Source organism: Echinops telfairi, unplaced genomic scaffold (genome assembly GCF_000313985.2).
Source record: "Echinops telfairi isolate 266 unplaced genomic scaffold, ASM31398v2 ScPeMD7_7469;HRSCAF=8507_1, whole genome shotgun sequence".
Classification (NCBI taxonomy): domain Eukaryota; kingdom Metazoa; phylum Chordata; class Mammalia; order Afrosoricida; family Tenrecidae; genus Echinops; species Echinops telfairi.
In genome coordinates, this window is record NW_022111373.1 from 98,565,229 (window position 1) to 98,580,564 (window position 15,336).

The window sequence follows — 15,336 nt, forward strand, 5'->3', positions numbered from 1 at the left end:
ATAAACATAGGTGTGCACTTTGTACACATATCAATCCTTAAAATAGAGATATTAGCTTATGTACATATATATATTTAGCCTATGTACAAATATGTACATATATGGCAATACATTGAGGAAGTAGATGGACTTTGGGCCTCTGCTCCAGCCCTCCCTCAATGCAAGAACTCTTTGTTCTAACAACCTGGCATTCTGTGATGCTCACCCTCCCAGCACAATCACTGAAAACAAAATGGGTGCATAAGCAAATGTGGAGAAGAAAGTTAATGGGCCCCAGCTATCAAAAGATATAGTGTCTGGGGTCTTAAAGGCTTGAAGTTAAACAAGTAGCCATCTAGCAGAGAGGCAACAAGCCCACATGGAAGATGCACACCAGCTTGTGAGATCATGAGGTGTTGACGGAGTCAGGTAACAGGCACCAGAAGACTCCAAACAAACCAACAAAAAACATATTGTCGAGAATGAGAGGGTTCTGAGCAGAGACCCCAAACCCATCTGTAGGCAATAGGACACTCCCTCACAGAAGGATAACAAGGATGATTCAACCAGGGCTCAGCAGAGCACTGATGAAACACACAATATTCCTCTGGTTCTTTGAGGCTTCCTCACACTCCACTTCATGACCCCAGTCCTGCCTTTCAGTTCTGGTTAGACCAGAGCATGTGCACTGGTACAGATAAGAGCTCACAACAAGGAATCCAGGTCAGCTAAACCCCTCAGGAACAAAAATGGGAGTAGGGATACCAGGAAGGTAGGGAGAAATGTTTAGAAAACGATGATGGCAACATGCACAAACACGCTTGACACAGTTGATGTATGGAATGCTGTAAGAGCTGTAAGAGACTCCAATAAAATGATTTTTTTTAAAAGATGAACAAATCTATCTTGGAAGAAATATGGCCAGAGTGCTCCGTAGAGGCAAGGATTGTAAGACTTTTCCTTTTGTCCTTCAGACCTGTTGTCAGGAGAGACCAGTTCCCGGAGAAGGACTTCGTGTGTGTGTGGTAGAGCAGAAGGGCAGTGACAAAGACGAAGACTCTGCCGAGATGAACGGACACTGTGGCTGCAACAGTGAGCTCGAACGTAAGAACAGTTGTGAGGCTGGTGCAGCACTGGACAGTGTTTCCTTCTGTCGTGCATCAATCACTCGCTCGGAACTGACACATCACAACAACTGATACATAACCTGGGATGGGATGATGTTTAGAAGAGGAACTGACAGTTCCTGAGAGGGAGATTCCCTTTGCAGAGGTCTCTGTTGGGGAACTAGATGACCAAGGAAGGCCAAAATCTGGACTGGGATTTCAACCAGGTAAGGGGACTTACAAGCATCCGACTTATATAAGGACTGACTTATTGTTGGACCTTGGAATGAAGCTCCAAAGCCAAACAGCCAACATACAAGGGGAAAAAGAAGATCCTTTGATGTTCCTTGAGTGGGAGACAAAGGTTTACCATCAGTCCACTGACATTAACCAGGAAGACAAAAATAATGCCAGGTTAGAGAATATGATACTCATCTCCCAGAGTGCCCCCAACATTAGGGAAAAGTTGCAAAACCTTGAGAGGGGCTGGAAATGTCAATTGGTCAGCTACTAGAAATATCATTCATGGCTTTTAGCAATCAGGGTCAGGCAGATGAACAAAAAGAAAGGTTAATATGAAGCAACATGGCCCTTTCATCCACTGCTTTAGCTGCTTCTCCTACTAACTTCCCAAATGGAGGGCAGCAGAGCTTCCCGCAGGGACTATGCCATACAAACTTAGAGCCGGACACTGCAATGTGAGTTCTACAAGTAAAAGGGGTACCAAAAGAAAGAATGACCCCTTCCATGATGCTAACCTTCCAGCCACAATCTCTGAAGACAAAGCGGGTGCATAAGCAAATGTGGTGAAGAAAGCTGCTGGAGCCCAGCTATCAAAAGATATAGCATCTGGGGGTCTTAAAGGCTTGAAGGTAAACAAGCGGCCATCTAGCCCAGAAGCAACAAAGCCCACATGGAAGAAACACACCAGCCTGTGTGATTATGAGGTGCCGAAGGGCAAAGTTCTTAGGAATCAAAGAACAAAAAAATCACATCATTGTGAATGAGGGGGAGTATGGAGTGGAGACCCAAAGCCCATTTGTAGACAACTGGATATCCCCTTACAGAAGGGTCATGGGGAGGAGACGAGCCAGTCAGGGTGCAGTGTAGCAACAATGAAACATACAACTTTCCTCTAGTTCCTAAATGCTTCCCCCCCGCCCATGATCCCAATTCTACCTTACACATCTGGCTAGACCAGAGGATGTACACTGGTGCAGATAGGAACTGGAAACACAGGGAATCCAGGGCGGATGATCCCTTCAGGACCAGTGGTGAGAGTGGCGATACCAGGAGGGTGGAGGGAGGGTGGGGTAGAAAGGGGGCACCGATTAGAAGGATCTGCATATAACCTCCTCCCTGGGGTACGGACAACAGAAAAGTGGGTGAAGGGAGTCGTAGGACAGTGTAAGCTATGACAAAATAATAATTTACAAATTATCAAGGGTTCATGAGGGAGGGGGGAGCAAGGAGGGAGGGTGAAAAATGATGAGCTGATGCTTACATGGAGAGCAAATATTTTAAGAATGATGAGGGTAATGAATGTGCAAATGTGCTTTATACAATTGATTTATGTATGGATTGTGGTAAGAGTTGTATGAGCCCCCAATAAAATGATTTTTAAAAAGAAGAAGAAGAAAGAAAGAATGCCCCCAGGCTGGCAAGGGCAGAATAAAAGGGACCCCAGGACTCCAAACCTTATGAGGAGAGCTTGCTCTGTGGAGCTGGGGCCCAGTGTCTTTCACCTGACTCCAGGTCTCCCACAAGAAACCTGGGTTGGGGTCCCATATCCTGCATCCGACTACAAATCTCGGGGAAGTTTGGAAAATTGGCTTCATGGTTATGCCCAAGGTTCCATGCAACTTTCTCTACCTCTTTGTCTTAGTGTATACTTACGCTGGATAGAAGAAGCAGGTGTGGTGCAGTGGGCTAGAAGTTGGGCTTCTAACTGTGAAGTTACTAGTTCAAAAGCACCAGTCTCTCCATGGGAGAAAGATGAGACTTTCCATTCTGGTCTTAAAAACCTATATGGGGCAGTTCTAGTCTGCCCTACTGTGTCACTATGAGTCAGCATTGACTGGATGGCAGTGAGTTCTTGAGAACAGACTGGATGGCTAGAAGCCTTTCCCAGCCAGGCTGTGCAGGCCACAGAAGCAGCCCACATATTTTTGAAAGAAATCATCTCAAGGCTTGGGCTCCCTTTACTCATACAAAGTGAAAATGGACAGGACTTTGTCACAAAGCTAAACCAGGGAGTTAGTAGGGCACTGGACATGACCTAGAAATTACTCTCAGCATGGAGAACTCCACGCACTGAAAGGAAACACCGAATAGATGCATCATATGCTCAAGCGGGTGACTGCTAAACTGTGTCAAGAAACTGATCTAACCTGGATTAAAGGTTCATCTAGTCCCTGTTCTGGATCTGCATGCCCCCCAAAGCTGGCTCCAAATGAGCCCCTCTGAAATGGTGTGTCCTGAGACTTCTTCCTCAGAAAGCTGGTTTTCCTTCTCCAGTCCTTATCCCGGTGGAGCAAAGACATTGGGAATAACCGCTAAATCAGATCATCCCAAGTATTAACCAACATGCTCCTCTGAGAATGTCTGTCTGTACCTCTCTACCTATACGTTCCTTCGCAGGTCTTGCCCAGGAAACCGAGTGTTTCCCGAGATCCAGAAAAGCGGGCATCTTGGAGATCAATCTGCACCTAAGGGCACCGGTCCCTTCGAGAGTCTCTTCCTGACTCATCTCCCAGCAAAGTTAACTGGAGTTGATATCAAAGTACATCCACGTGCAGACGGTTCCTCCTGAAGAAGTAAGAGACTCAGCACCCATCACCGGGACACCGCAGGACAGAAAACCATGAGGATGAAGAAGTTCCTGGGTTTAGATCGCTCTTTGATCTTGCCTGCCCCTGAAGAGCTCTGATCAAGCCCCTCAATTTTGCAAGCAAGTGGAAACATCTCTCTGATGATGGCAGACTCCCTACCCCTGCATCATATAGTTCTAACCTTGAACAAGTGGGGCCTGTCATTAGTGCAGAGACCCCAAGGCCTCCAGGAGGTTGTGTATGATTTCAAGAGAGCACTTCCTCCAAGAATCACCCCTTTGGCAGATAACACTCGGGAAGGGACCCACGAGTTTTCCATTTTCATCACTGGGGTGACACTCTGATTCAGGAACATGCTTTTGGGTAAAATATGAAAAGGACTCCCCCTCAGCTATAGAACCCAGTTGGGGGTTAGGACTTCAAGTTATTGGAACAAGGTATTAGAAACCTCCCTACATAGCCGATGGATAGGACTGGACCACGAATGGCCTGGTATCTATGTCCCAAGCAGTAGCATCAGGAGGAAACGGGGGCAGTTGTTGCACTTGCCATTGTGTACCCAGGTATGGAGCAGTATCAAGTCTTATGGAGGCTCCATTGTTTGGTTATCACCTTGGAAGCCCCAATTGCTCCATAGAGCAGTCACATCCTTGGGCCCCAGTCTTTGCCCTGCAGATTCAATACTCCTTTCCTGTCCCATGCTTTCTTCTCACAAGTCTTTATAATTCTACTGTGAAGATGGTGAGTGACAGATATGACCTAGAGAAGCAAGAGTACGGATTCTGAACCAAGTTTTTATAGATTTCCAGCTACTTCCCTCATAATCAGAGTTCAAGTGTTCCATGGCTTGTGAATGCCAGTCTCCCAGATAGCACTAATGGCAACCTGTCCTTATATGCCCTATCAGGGTACACCTTTTATGCGGAGGAAAATCATACCCCAATAACTATAATAGTAAGCCCAGGAGTGGGCTTTATACCCAGACTGTTCAGAGTCTAACGGAAATACATTTTACTGGCCAGTGCACTCTGGGTTTTTTACTTTCCCTACTGAAATAAGCCCAGGTAGTGCTTCATTGAGGGACAGCCATGGAGCTGGAAGGGCCCGATTCCTCCCCCCATCTTAGACCATTGCGGACTTGAATGAACCATTCTCTGGTCCATAATGCTCCCTTTAAATGTGAAACAAGTAGAATTAGCTATTCAGAGCCTATCCACCTCTTGGCACTAGACACTGAGAAAGGTCTACAGGTACAGCAAGTTTCTTGAAATTCTCTGGCAGAAGTGGTTCTTGGCAACTGAAATGCTCTGGACTTTTTACTACCCAGGTCTGGAGGGGTTTGGGCCATTATCACTAAGACCTCTTGTGCCTGGATCAAGACCGGTGGAGAGGTCAAAGTAGGATTGGAGCCATTCACCAAGTGACTCAGTGGACACACCCCAATCAAATTGGAATCAAAATGGAATATGGAACTAGTTTAGTAACCTTTTTCCCACAACAGGGTCATGGCTGGCCTCTTTAATCACTATAGGGATAGCTATCTTTTTTATTTGTACTTGTGTCCCATGCTTAGCCAAAATTATTATCCAGGGAACAACGAGGAGTGCAAATGAAGTAAATATTTTTTTCAATACAGCAAATATTTTTGACCACACACCTGCCTTCTGAGGCAGGCAATAGTCCCCTGTCTCTAACTGAAGATTCTCAAGCACCACCTTCATTACCTAAACTCAGCAAGAGAGAGCTCAATGATTATGGCGCTGTGTTTCCTGCGATAGGGAATCCTCAAGGAAAAGGAGGGGAATTGATGCCAAACTGGGTCCCAGCATCTTGCTGGGACTTTGTTCTCCTTTGTTTCAATCTTGCCATTCTGTTAGGGCTCATGATAAATTGCCACATCTTTGCCATTTCCCTTTAGAATTTAGATATTAACCCACTTCCATTTGAAGGACAGGGCTCCTTTAATAAAACCTGCAGCTGGAATGTGGATGTATCCCTCCAAAGAGAGAACAATCTGAGAACCAGACAGCTTATCTCACACCTGACCACATAATGTTGTTGATTGCTGAAGATACCCAACCCTAAGCTTTGTCTCTAACAACATCCTTTAACTTATGCTGGGGAGGCAGATTTCACTGGAGACAATCCATTCTGTCTCCTTGGATACTGGTATTCAATTAATACTCTTCCTGTCCCTGCCACCCATATTATGAATTGGCTCATTTGCAACAGCTTGCCCAATTCATCTGAGTTGCATGAACAGTTCCACCGTTTGGTAGTCCCTCAGTTGACAGTGAAGAGTTGATTTGCTACCAATTATATTTTTGTGATTTCCTTTGTTTTTTTAAATCATCTATAATTAGCCCAATTGCTGTGAAGTCTTTGGACACTATTTTAGCATTATAATTTGCCACATCTGGATGATTATCTTGTTTATGTCCTGTTTAAAGTTTAATAAAAGTGTCTTCCTAGAATATATAGGATAACTGGTGGCACTGCAGGTAAAATGTTGGGTGACTAAACAGAAGGTTGGTGTTTCGAATTCATCAGCTGCTGACAGTTGGGATTAAGGGGAGAATATAGACCCCAAAATTCAAATATAATTCATAGAGACACATTTAGTCTTAAACAGGACAAAGACGATTCACCCATAAGGGCTAGACTTTCCCTTCCTGGGCTGAGCAATAGCACTCCATTTTTCAGACACACTGCTGGAGGGAAGAGCCATCTATACTGCCAGTTAATGATGAGAAAGAATTCAATGGAGGCTGAATGTATGTGGAGACCCCAAAAGGGACTTAGAGCTCTCGCTGTAAACCTAGTGCCCAGCATTTGAGCTCTAACACATCCCCTAATTTAATCATGAGTTTTATTTAAAATGCTGTGATCACACTTAAGCTGTGCTATTTCTTCTGCACAAGCTAGTCAACATCTTCCTTAGATGGCTGCTTGTTTTAAGGCAAGCATTTAAGACCTAAATGCTATTCTTTCTCTTAGCTGGGCTTCATCAGATATATTCATGCCCTTTGCAATAGCACCATATCTTCAGTGATCACTCTCATGAGAATAAGTACGGAGCAGGGTCACGTCATAAGAACTACTTATTTTTAGATTAGGGTATAACGCCTTAAGGTCCAAGTACAAAATCTATTTGTAGAATATATCTTGTTTATATATCTATTAGTCTGCTTCAGCAACTGCGTATAAGCTTCCTGAGAAATAGATATATTTTTAAGAGTGTTAGTCTGGGTATACTAGAGAAATAAATCCATGGACACACATATATGTACAAGAAAGGGATTTGTATACAAGAGCAACTGAACATTGAGAAAACATCCCAGCCCAGTCCAGATCAAGTTCAGAAGTCCAATATTAGCCCATATTTCCGATATCATTCTATAAAGTCCTCTGCAGACTCACGAAACACATGCAATGATGCCGAATGCAGAAGATCACAGGCCAGTGGGTAGAAAGTCTTTGGGTCCAGTGTCATTGGAAACATCTCAGTGCTGGCAGAGGTCTCTCTTTGGCTTCTCCGGCTTCTGAGCTCTGGTTGCGTCCATGTGGCTTGTCTTCTGCAATGTCTCCCAGAGAGTAGCAGAGAGTGTCTTCCGCCTCCAAAGAGGAAGTACCAGATTTCCCAGAATTCTCAGAAGGCCATGCCCACACAGAAGTCTCATTGGCTATCTCCAGATTGACAGCCTAGACTCCATCCCTACATTCTTAATCCTTAAATTAGCACCAGGTTAGGTAACTGCCACATTAAGTAACCACCATTTTTATAAATGCTTTGTTTTAGAAAGTCTGGTGTAAAAAATCATAGAGGGCCGTATCTGGAATGCTCTGGCTTCCCTGTTGCCAAGGGACAGAGGTCAGACACGCCTCAACCTGCCATCTTTCTTTACCTGTTCTGACACCACCTGTTCCTCCTACACCATTCAAGTTCTGATAGGTTCATTGTCATGACCACCCAGGATTCACAAACAAAACTCACACGTATGGGAGTGTATTAGGTGAGCTAATGGTGTCGTTGTTACTATCTGCCGTGGAGTTGGTTTTGACTCACGGTAACCCTAAGGACCACCCAGTCCTGTGCCATCTTCACAGTCGTTCTTACCACAAATAAGGATCAATAAGCAGTAAGGATGCAGACATTGGTCTACGCCAACACCGCTTCTCAGCTTGTACCCAACTCTCTCTCCAGTCCTCAGCATCACAGCCACTTTGTCTCTTGTCCTCTCTCTGTATATGCCACACAGTCAGCCCATGGCTCAGCTTCAAAATCTCATCGTTTGGGCACCATTACTTTGTACTGTCTCATTGTCTCCTTGCCTTGGTCTCAGCCTATGTGCTCTGTCCCAGGGAGATCTCACATATGATCTTTTTCTGATGATCCCGGAATTTCTCTCTGTCCTCCTGAGACTGCTCTTCTATGCAGATGAATAGCTTTGAGGTGTGGCTCTTGTCTTTCAGCAGACTGTACCCCAAGAAAACAAAGGGTATGATGTTATTCACACATCTACTAACGTTGAGACCTAATCCCACCTTCATCCTGTCCATTAGCATAACAGAGAATTCCATCCAAAATGAGTTTATAGCCATAGGCATAGAGGTTAGTATTTACAATACATCACAAAAGTGGTTATGGAAAAAGGGATATGAGCAGAAGGGCCACATTAAGTAATTGACTACATCTAATCTTGCTATACCAATAAAAATATAGCTTTTCTTTATACAGTGCACTTTTTAAATGGAGTATTTAATTAAAACTAACACACACAAAAAACCAGTTTATTAAGGGAGAGAGGAAATTGAAACTGAATAGAATGTTCCTAAAGTTAAACTCATACTGATTCTGTAGATAGCAGTGTGATTTAAATAATTTAATAACCTGTTCACTGCCCTAATGACTGTTTCAAGTATAAAAAACATATACCAAAAGGTAGTTCATTATTTAATACAGTTAATATGTGAATAATAACAATAAAAGAGGTACCCGAAACTAGATTATGTTATGAGTTTTAAAATATATATTAAATAATACCTGACAAAACACAATACAATTTCTATTTACAATATTTTCATGTTGCTTCTTGATTGGCATGTTCACGTGTAATATTCTTTGCTTTTATCCAAGCATCATTCGCTGTGTGATTTATTTTAACCATTTTTGCACTGTCGGAGTGGGCCACTTGGACAATAGTCACTCTTTTGACATGTTGGAAACAGCGAGGTGACTTCTCTCCTCTGAACATATTATGACATCTTTGAAAAACCCCTTTCCGTTTCTACTGAACTTACAGAAATTGCTCTATTTTGAGCTCTTTGCATACATTTAGGAATTGCATAATTCGCTCCTAATAGCTCAAATTCTCTTGAGAATTTGGGGAGGAACCCAAAGGTGAAAGGAATGACAGCTTTAGTGATGAGTGTCACCCTCAGCACTTTTAACCTTTACGTTGTATGTTTTCTTCCCGAAGTCACAAACCAAGGGAATAAAAATGCAATGTTTCATCAAAAGTATAATGAGTTTTAAGAAATGAATCAATATGGCAAGCACAGTTCCAGCTAATTTTTTATACCTATGGGTACAATGAACATCACTCCAGGTGCTTAGAATGTACTGTTGCACAGATGAATGTTCAAGAAGAGTAAGGAGTGTCAATTTGTGATTTCCACATTGGGTGGCTGCCCAACCGCCCACCTCAGAGAGAACCCTGATTACAAATGCCATTTTGGCAACTGGTTTGCCAAACCCAACAAAAATATAGTCTATGTTCTGCTGAACCAGTGCGAATCAGTTGAATCCTACCACTGCCTATAGGATGGAGTAGAGTTGCCCCTATGGGTTTCTGAAGTTGTGAATCTTTTATGGGAACAGAAAGCCTCCTCTTTGGCCTGAGGAGGGGCAGGTGGTTTCAGTGAGGTGGGGTTTTGTTGTTGTTGTTGTTGTTTTAAGGTTAAAGATCTATCTTCCTAGTTGACTACAAGCAGCTTTTATTCAGACTGATGCCATCTTGGACAAAATCCCGCACTGAGTCTCAAAAGTTACTAGCAAGGGCAAGGTCACTGCCTGTGTCTTCCGTTATGAGATTCTGTTACAATGGTTAATAACAGTACAGCAGTCTCAGAATAACTCCACAATATTCTCAAACCAACAAACAATAGGATAACACCAAGCAACGCAAGCATACAAAGGTGGCCACACAAGTTCAAGCTGTTAATCCATTCCAAAATTACCAAAAATGTTCAAGTGTGTCTACTGATTTTCTAAAGTTGTTTTGTTTTGTAATCCATCTACATCTATTGCAGGCCTTTTTGTTCTTGATATTCCAATCTTGTTCTAGGGTTGTGCCTAGCTGGCCAAGTGAGTTGCCATACTCCATGAGAAACCACACTACCAGGGAGTCAATTCTAACCCACAGCAATCCCAGAAGACAGCACAGAACTTTTCCAGAGGATTCCCTTCTGTATCTGCCTGCTTTCTGAAGGAGCCAGACTAAGGAGTTAAATGGATATATGAATGGGGGCAAGTGTATTGATCTGTGATCTCTCTTCCAGAATAAAGTACTAAATAAACTAGAGACTGGCCCAGGAGTCGGTGCAAGCATGCTGCTAGAAGTCTAATCTCACGTGTCTGCAGGCTGATGGCAAAGAAAGGTGAAGTGGGAAGCAAAATCATCGACCAGTGGATGCAGTCATGCTGATCCAAGTTTGGTGGACACGTGCTGACAGCCCCCAAGGTCTCGCAGCTCACATGAGGCTCCCCCTGGAGGAAGACACAGAGTCCCCATGAAGTCCCAGAGAGGAGGAAGGTGAAATGCAAGAGAGGAAAGAGAAGTTCCCAGTGTCTCTTCTAAAAAGACCATGCCCCCAGATAGGCATCATCAGGCTGTGGCCTGACTGACAGGTTGGACTCCACCCCTCTGAGTTCACGCAGCTCAAGCTGACATGCACTCCAACTACCGCAATGTTCTAAGAAGTTGTAAGGCTATGGAGCCTGGGGAAGGAAGAAGAGAATATGGATCGAGGAGGGGAGGGCAGGACTCAACCTCCCCTTCTTCAAACAGAGCAACTCTGTTTCTATCTGCACAGACAGACCTCAATTTACAGCCTAATTGAGCTAAAATGAACCACACTTTCATTGTTGTTTTAACATTCTTTATTGTTAGTAATATGTATTACATACAATGTTGTAGGGCTTAATTTGCTGGTGTTATCAGTCTCAGATGTTCACTCACAGATGTTTCAGTTTATGATTTACCGTTCACAACACTGCTGGATATATTTAGTTTTAAATGAAGCCAGCTGTTCATATTGCTTGCAAACATAGATTCAAACACTGATCATGTTGCTAAAGGTGATAGGTAAAAGTTGGCTGCTTAGCAGCATTCCTGTCCTCTACTCATACGATACCAAGAGTAATTCCCCTGAACTCTTAAGTCACAACAATCAAAAAATTCCTCAGACATGTCCCCAGGAGGACAAAATCATCACCAGTTCAAAAACACGATTTGAAGATTTTTGTTGGTGTTAGGTGACATCGAGTTGGTTCCAACTGACTGTGACCCTGTGTAAAATATAGTCCATGTCATCCTCACAAGAACATCTCATTTTTATGGTTGAGCCCATTGTCGGAGGCACTGTATCAATCCAACTCATTGATGACCTTCCTCTTTTTTGCCACGCTTCCACTTTACCAAGCATGATGTCCTTCTCCAGGGACTGGTCTCTCCTGATAAGATGCCAAAAGTATGTGAGCCTTGCCGTCCTTGCCTCTCAGAAGCATTCTCCCTGTACTTCTTCCAAGACAGGTTTGCTTGTGCTTCTGGCAGTCCATGGCACCTTCAATATTCTTCACCAGCACAATAATTCAAATGCATAGATTCTTCTTAGGTCTTTCTTATTCAATGTCCAAATTTTACATGTGTATGAACCAATTGAATAACCATGGCTTGGGTCAGGTGCACCTTAGTCCTCAGAGTAACAGCCTTGTTTTTCAGTGCTCTAAAGAGATCTTGTGCAGCAGATTGACCTAATGCAACATGTGTGTTGATCTCTTGACTACTGCTTCTATGAACATTGTGGATTGAAGCAAGACAAAGTTCATGACCACTTCAACCTTTTCTCCATTTATCATGATAATATCTATTAGTCCAGTTGTGAGGACTTGGTCTTCTTTACATTGAGCTGTAATTCAGACTGACAGTTGAAATCCTTGATCTTCATCAGCAAGTGCTGCATGTCTTCCTCCCTTTCCGCAAGCAAGGTGGTGTCATCTGCATATCACAGGCTGTTAATAAGCCTTCCTCCAATCCTGATGTCACAGTCTATAATCCAGGTTCTCGGATGATTTGCTCCGCATCGAGTTTGAATAAGCATGGTGAGAGGCTACAACTCTGATGCACACCTTTCCTGATTTTAATCCATGCAGTATGACCTTGTTCGGCTTGCACACTGCTCTTGATCCAGGTACAAACTCTGCATAAGCACAATGGTATCTCTGCTGGTGTCAAATGACTTGAGGTTCATCTATACTGAAATAGCTTGAAGATCACCTGTCGATTGAGAGAATCTTGGCTGAAACCAGGGAATATTAGAAAAATGTTTACTTTTTTGTTTTACTTATTTTGGTTTTATTGACTACACAAAGGCATTAGATTGTGTGGCTCATAACAAACTATAGATAGCCTTGAATTCCAGAACACTTTACGGTGTTCATATGGAACTTGGACATGTATTTGTGGACTACAAGTGTGAATTTGTATATTCTGAGAGTTTTCTGAAGTAGAAGAGTTGCAACTAGAAGCTTAGGTGCCTGATGCCCAAGCCACTGGCGATTTCTCTCTACTACACTTGTTTCCCTAACCTGTCTGATTATAAAAATCACAGGTGTGCATATGTGTGTGTGGGCGGGGGTGGGGGAGAGGTATGTCAGGCAGAGAAGAAGGCACCATGTGTTTAAAATAAAGAGTCCTAGGTTCTGATCAGTAGACTTGGCCTAGGGCACTAGGTGCGGAAATAAATGATTCTGTTAGTCAGTCATGCTTCGGAAATGACTGGAATGTTGCTTTTCAGATTTTCATGTCGGAAGGAACCATTTTGCCGAGTGCCGGAGGCTATCATGTTAATACATGACATTTTAATGATTTTAATAAATTTCTCAAGTTTTTCTGCTATAGTTGCTTAGAAGCAATTACATTTTATCATGAAATTGTTTTGGTTGGTAATGGCTCCGTAGCTTTACCAGTACCCCAGGTATTCAGAAGTGGGGACTCTGGTCCACAATGACATGGGCTTTCTCTTGAGAAGAGTTGGGGCAGCCTTGGACCTTCTTTTCTCTGCTGACCAAGCTTTCTCAGTTCTGCTTCCCAGTCATACTCCAAACCCTACTAGTTCCACCTTCATCCTTTCCTTTCAACAGGGGGCTGTTAGAGTTTATTTGAGCCACTTCTCTTTCTCTGGTCACTGTTTTTTCATGAGAGTACATGCCCCCACATATTTCGCATGGCCTACATTTTTATGACTCCAAGAATAGATGTGTTTTTGGCTAACGACTAAGAAGTATTTTTAGATTCATAGGGCTGTATGTTTTCCTTTTGCAGAACCTAATTTGAAGCAGATGCCATTGTCAGGCAGAACCCGTTTTCATCCTGCTCCGGGATTCAGATGGCCTGCTGGAAAACCCTATGCCTTTAGAAATATGTTACCATGTGCATGAAAACCAATTTGGTAGTAAGGACCTCCATCCAGAAGGATGTGCCATCCGAAGCATAATGAATGAGGCATTTCCATCTTTATTCAGACTGTGTTGGCACTGCTGGGTGTTCACCTTCACGCTGCAGTGAAGGGCTTTTGTGATGGAAGTTTTTAGCAAGAAAACAAAGGAGAAAAAATGGAGGGTGGTGCACATAGGTGGCAAGATTCTAAGTGCTAAAAGACAATAGAAAGGGCAATTTAGAATAATTGATAATCTCAGGAATCCTCAATAATAATCAATAATCCTCAAATAATCGCTGCTGTTTTGCCCTACTTTTTACCCAATTCCATGATGGACCAAGACTATAGCCCAGGAAGCTTGTGTGATACAAGAGCTCTGCCAACTTATTCGGCTCACGGCACCTTTCAGGTGTCAACAGTTCAACCTCCTTCGTCTACAGCTTATCTGCGGGGCAAGCTGTGGGTCTTCTTTCTTTGTAGCGTTATCCTCAGGGTGGACATCAAAAGGCCACCGATATTTCAAATGTCATCAGAATAACAATGATGGACAAGTTTTAGCAGGGCTTCCATACTAAGGCAAGAGTAGAAAGAAAAGCCTGCTGGTCTACTTGTCTAAATTAGCCAATGAAAACATTATAGATCACAATAAAATATTGCCTAACTCACGTGTTTTGGAAATCTCTTCATGAGGAATCAATCACCGGATGTGGGCACCATGTTTGAGGACTAGTGAAGCAAGGGAGACCCTGGATGAGACCACTTGGCATAATAGTCACAGCAGTGGAGCGGAGAAGGCGGGTGATGAATGAAGATGATGCAGGACCAGGCAGTGTTTCCTTCTTTTGTACCAGTGGGTGCCACGAATCACAGTTCCCTGGACAGTGGTTATCTATCTCAGCAGAGTATGGTTCTTGAAAGAGGAATTGGATGAGCAGGTGGAATAAGTTGAGATCAAGGAAAGGCAAATCTCTTGTCCAAGATGACAGGGCTCAGAAGCTCTCAGAAAAATGCCCATGCAGTCTAGCATCCGGAAGGCCTAAAAAGGCGCCTGTGTTTTGCTTGCGTCCAAGCTCAGGATTTTTCCTCTTGGCTAGCTGAGGGTTAAATCTTAAAATATCTGGGTGAGGTTTAATCTGCACTCCAAACAGGAATTCTATGCATTTTAAATCAAAGCTCCTTGACCTCTATAAATAAAGACATTTCAAATTGCCGGAAAAACCAAGCCCGTGTGAGCATTGTGCTTTATCTTTATTTCACCCCAGGAAGTGAAACTTTGGTGGTGGAGGGCTGAGCACAGTTAAAATGTTCCACAGCCCAAAGTTATTTCACTTCTGTGGTGACAGGAGATAGGTGGGCATATTTACTCTTTCCTAACATAATAAAGAGTATAGTTAAGTCAAAATAAAATAATCTTGCGAAGGTTGCAGATTTAAGCCTCTCTTAAAAATTCAAAATTAAGAACAACGTCAAAAGATCTCTGTGGCTAAAAACTCAAGTCTTCCTTCAAAAGCTTATTCTAGGCTTGGGAATAATTCCAGGCAGCATAAATAAAATGTTAGAGGGAGGTTGACCTGCCACTATTGGACTGGGGAAATGATCAGGCTGAGAAAAGTAAGAGTGCATCTGACCTCATGGATGAACTGAAGAGCGAGCAAAAAACATGGTGTGCCAGGGAGCCCTGCCTGCTGTGAAGAGACCTG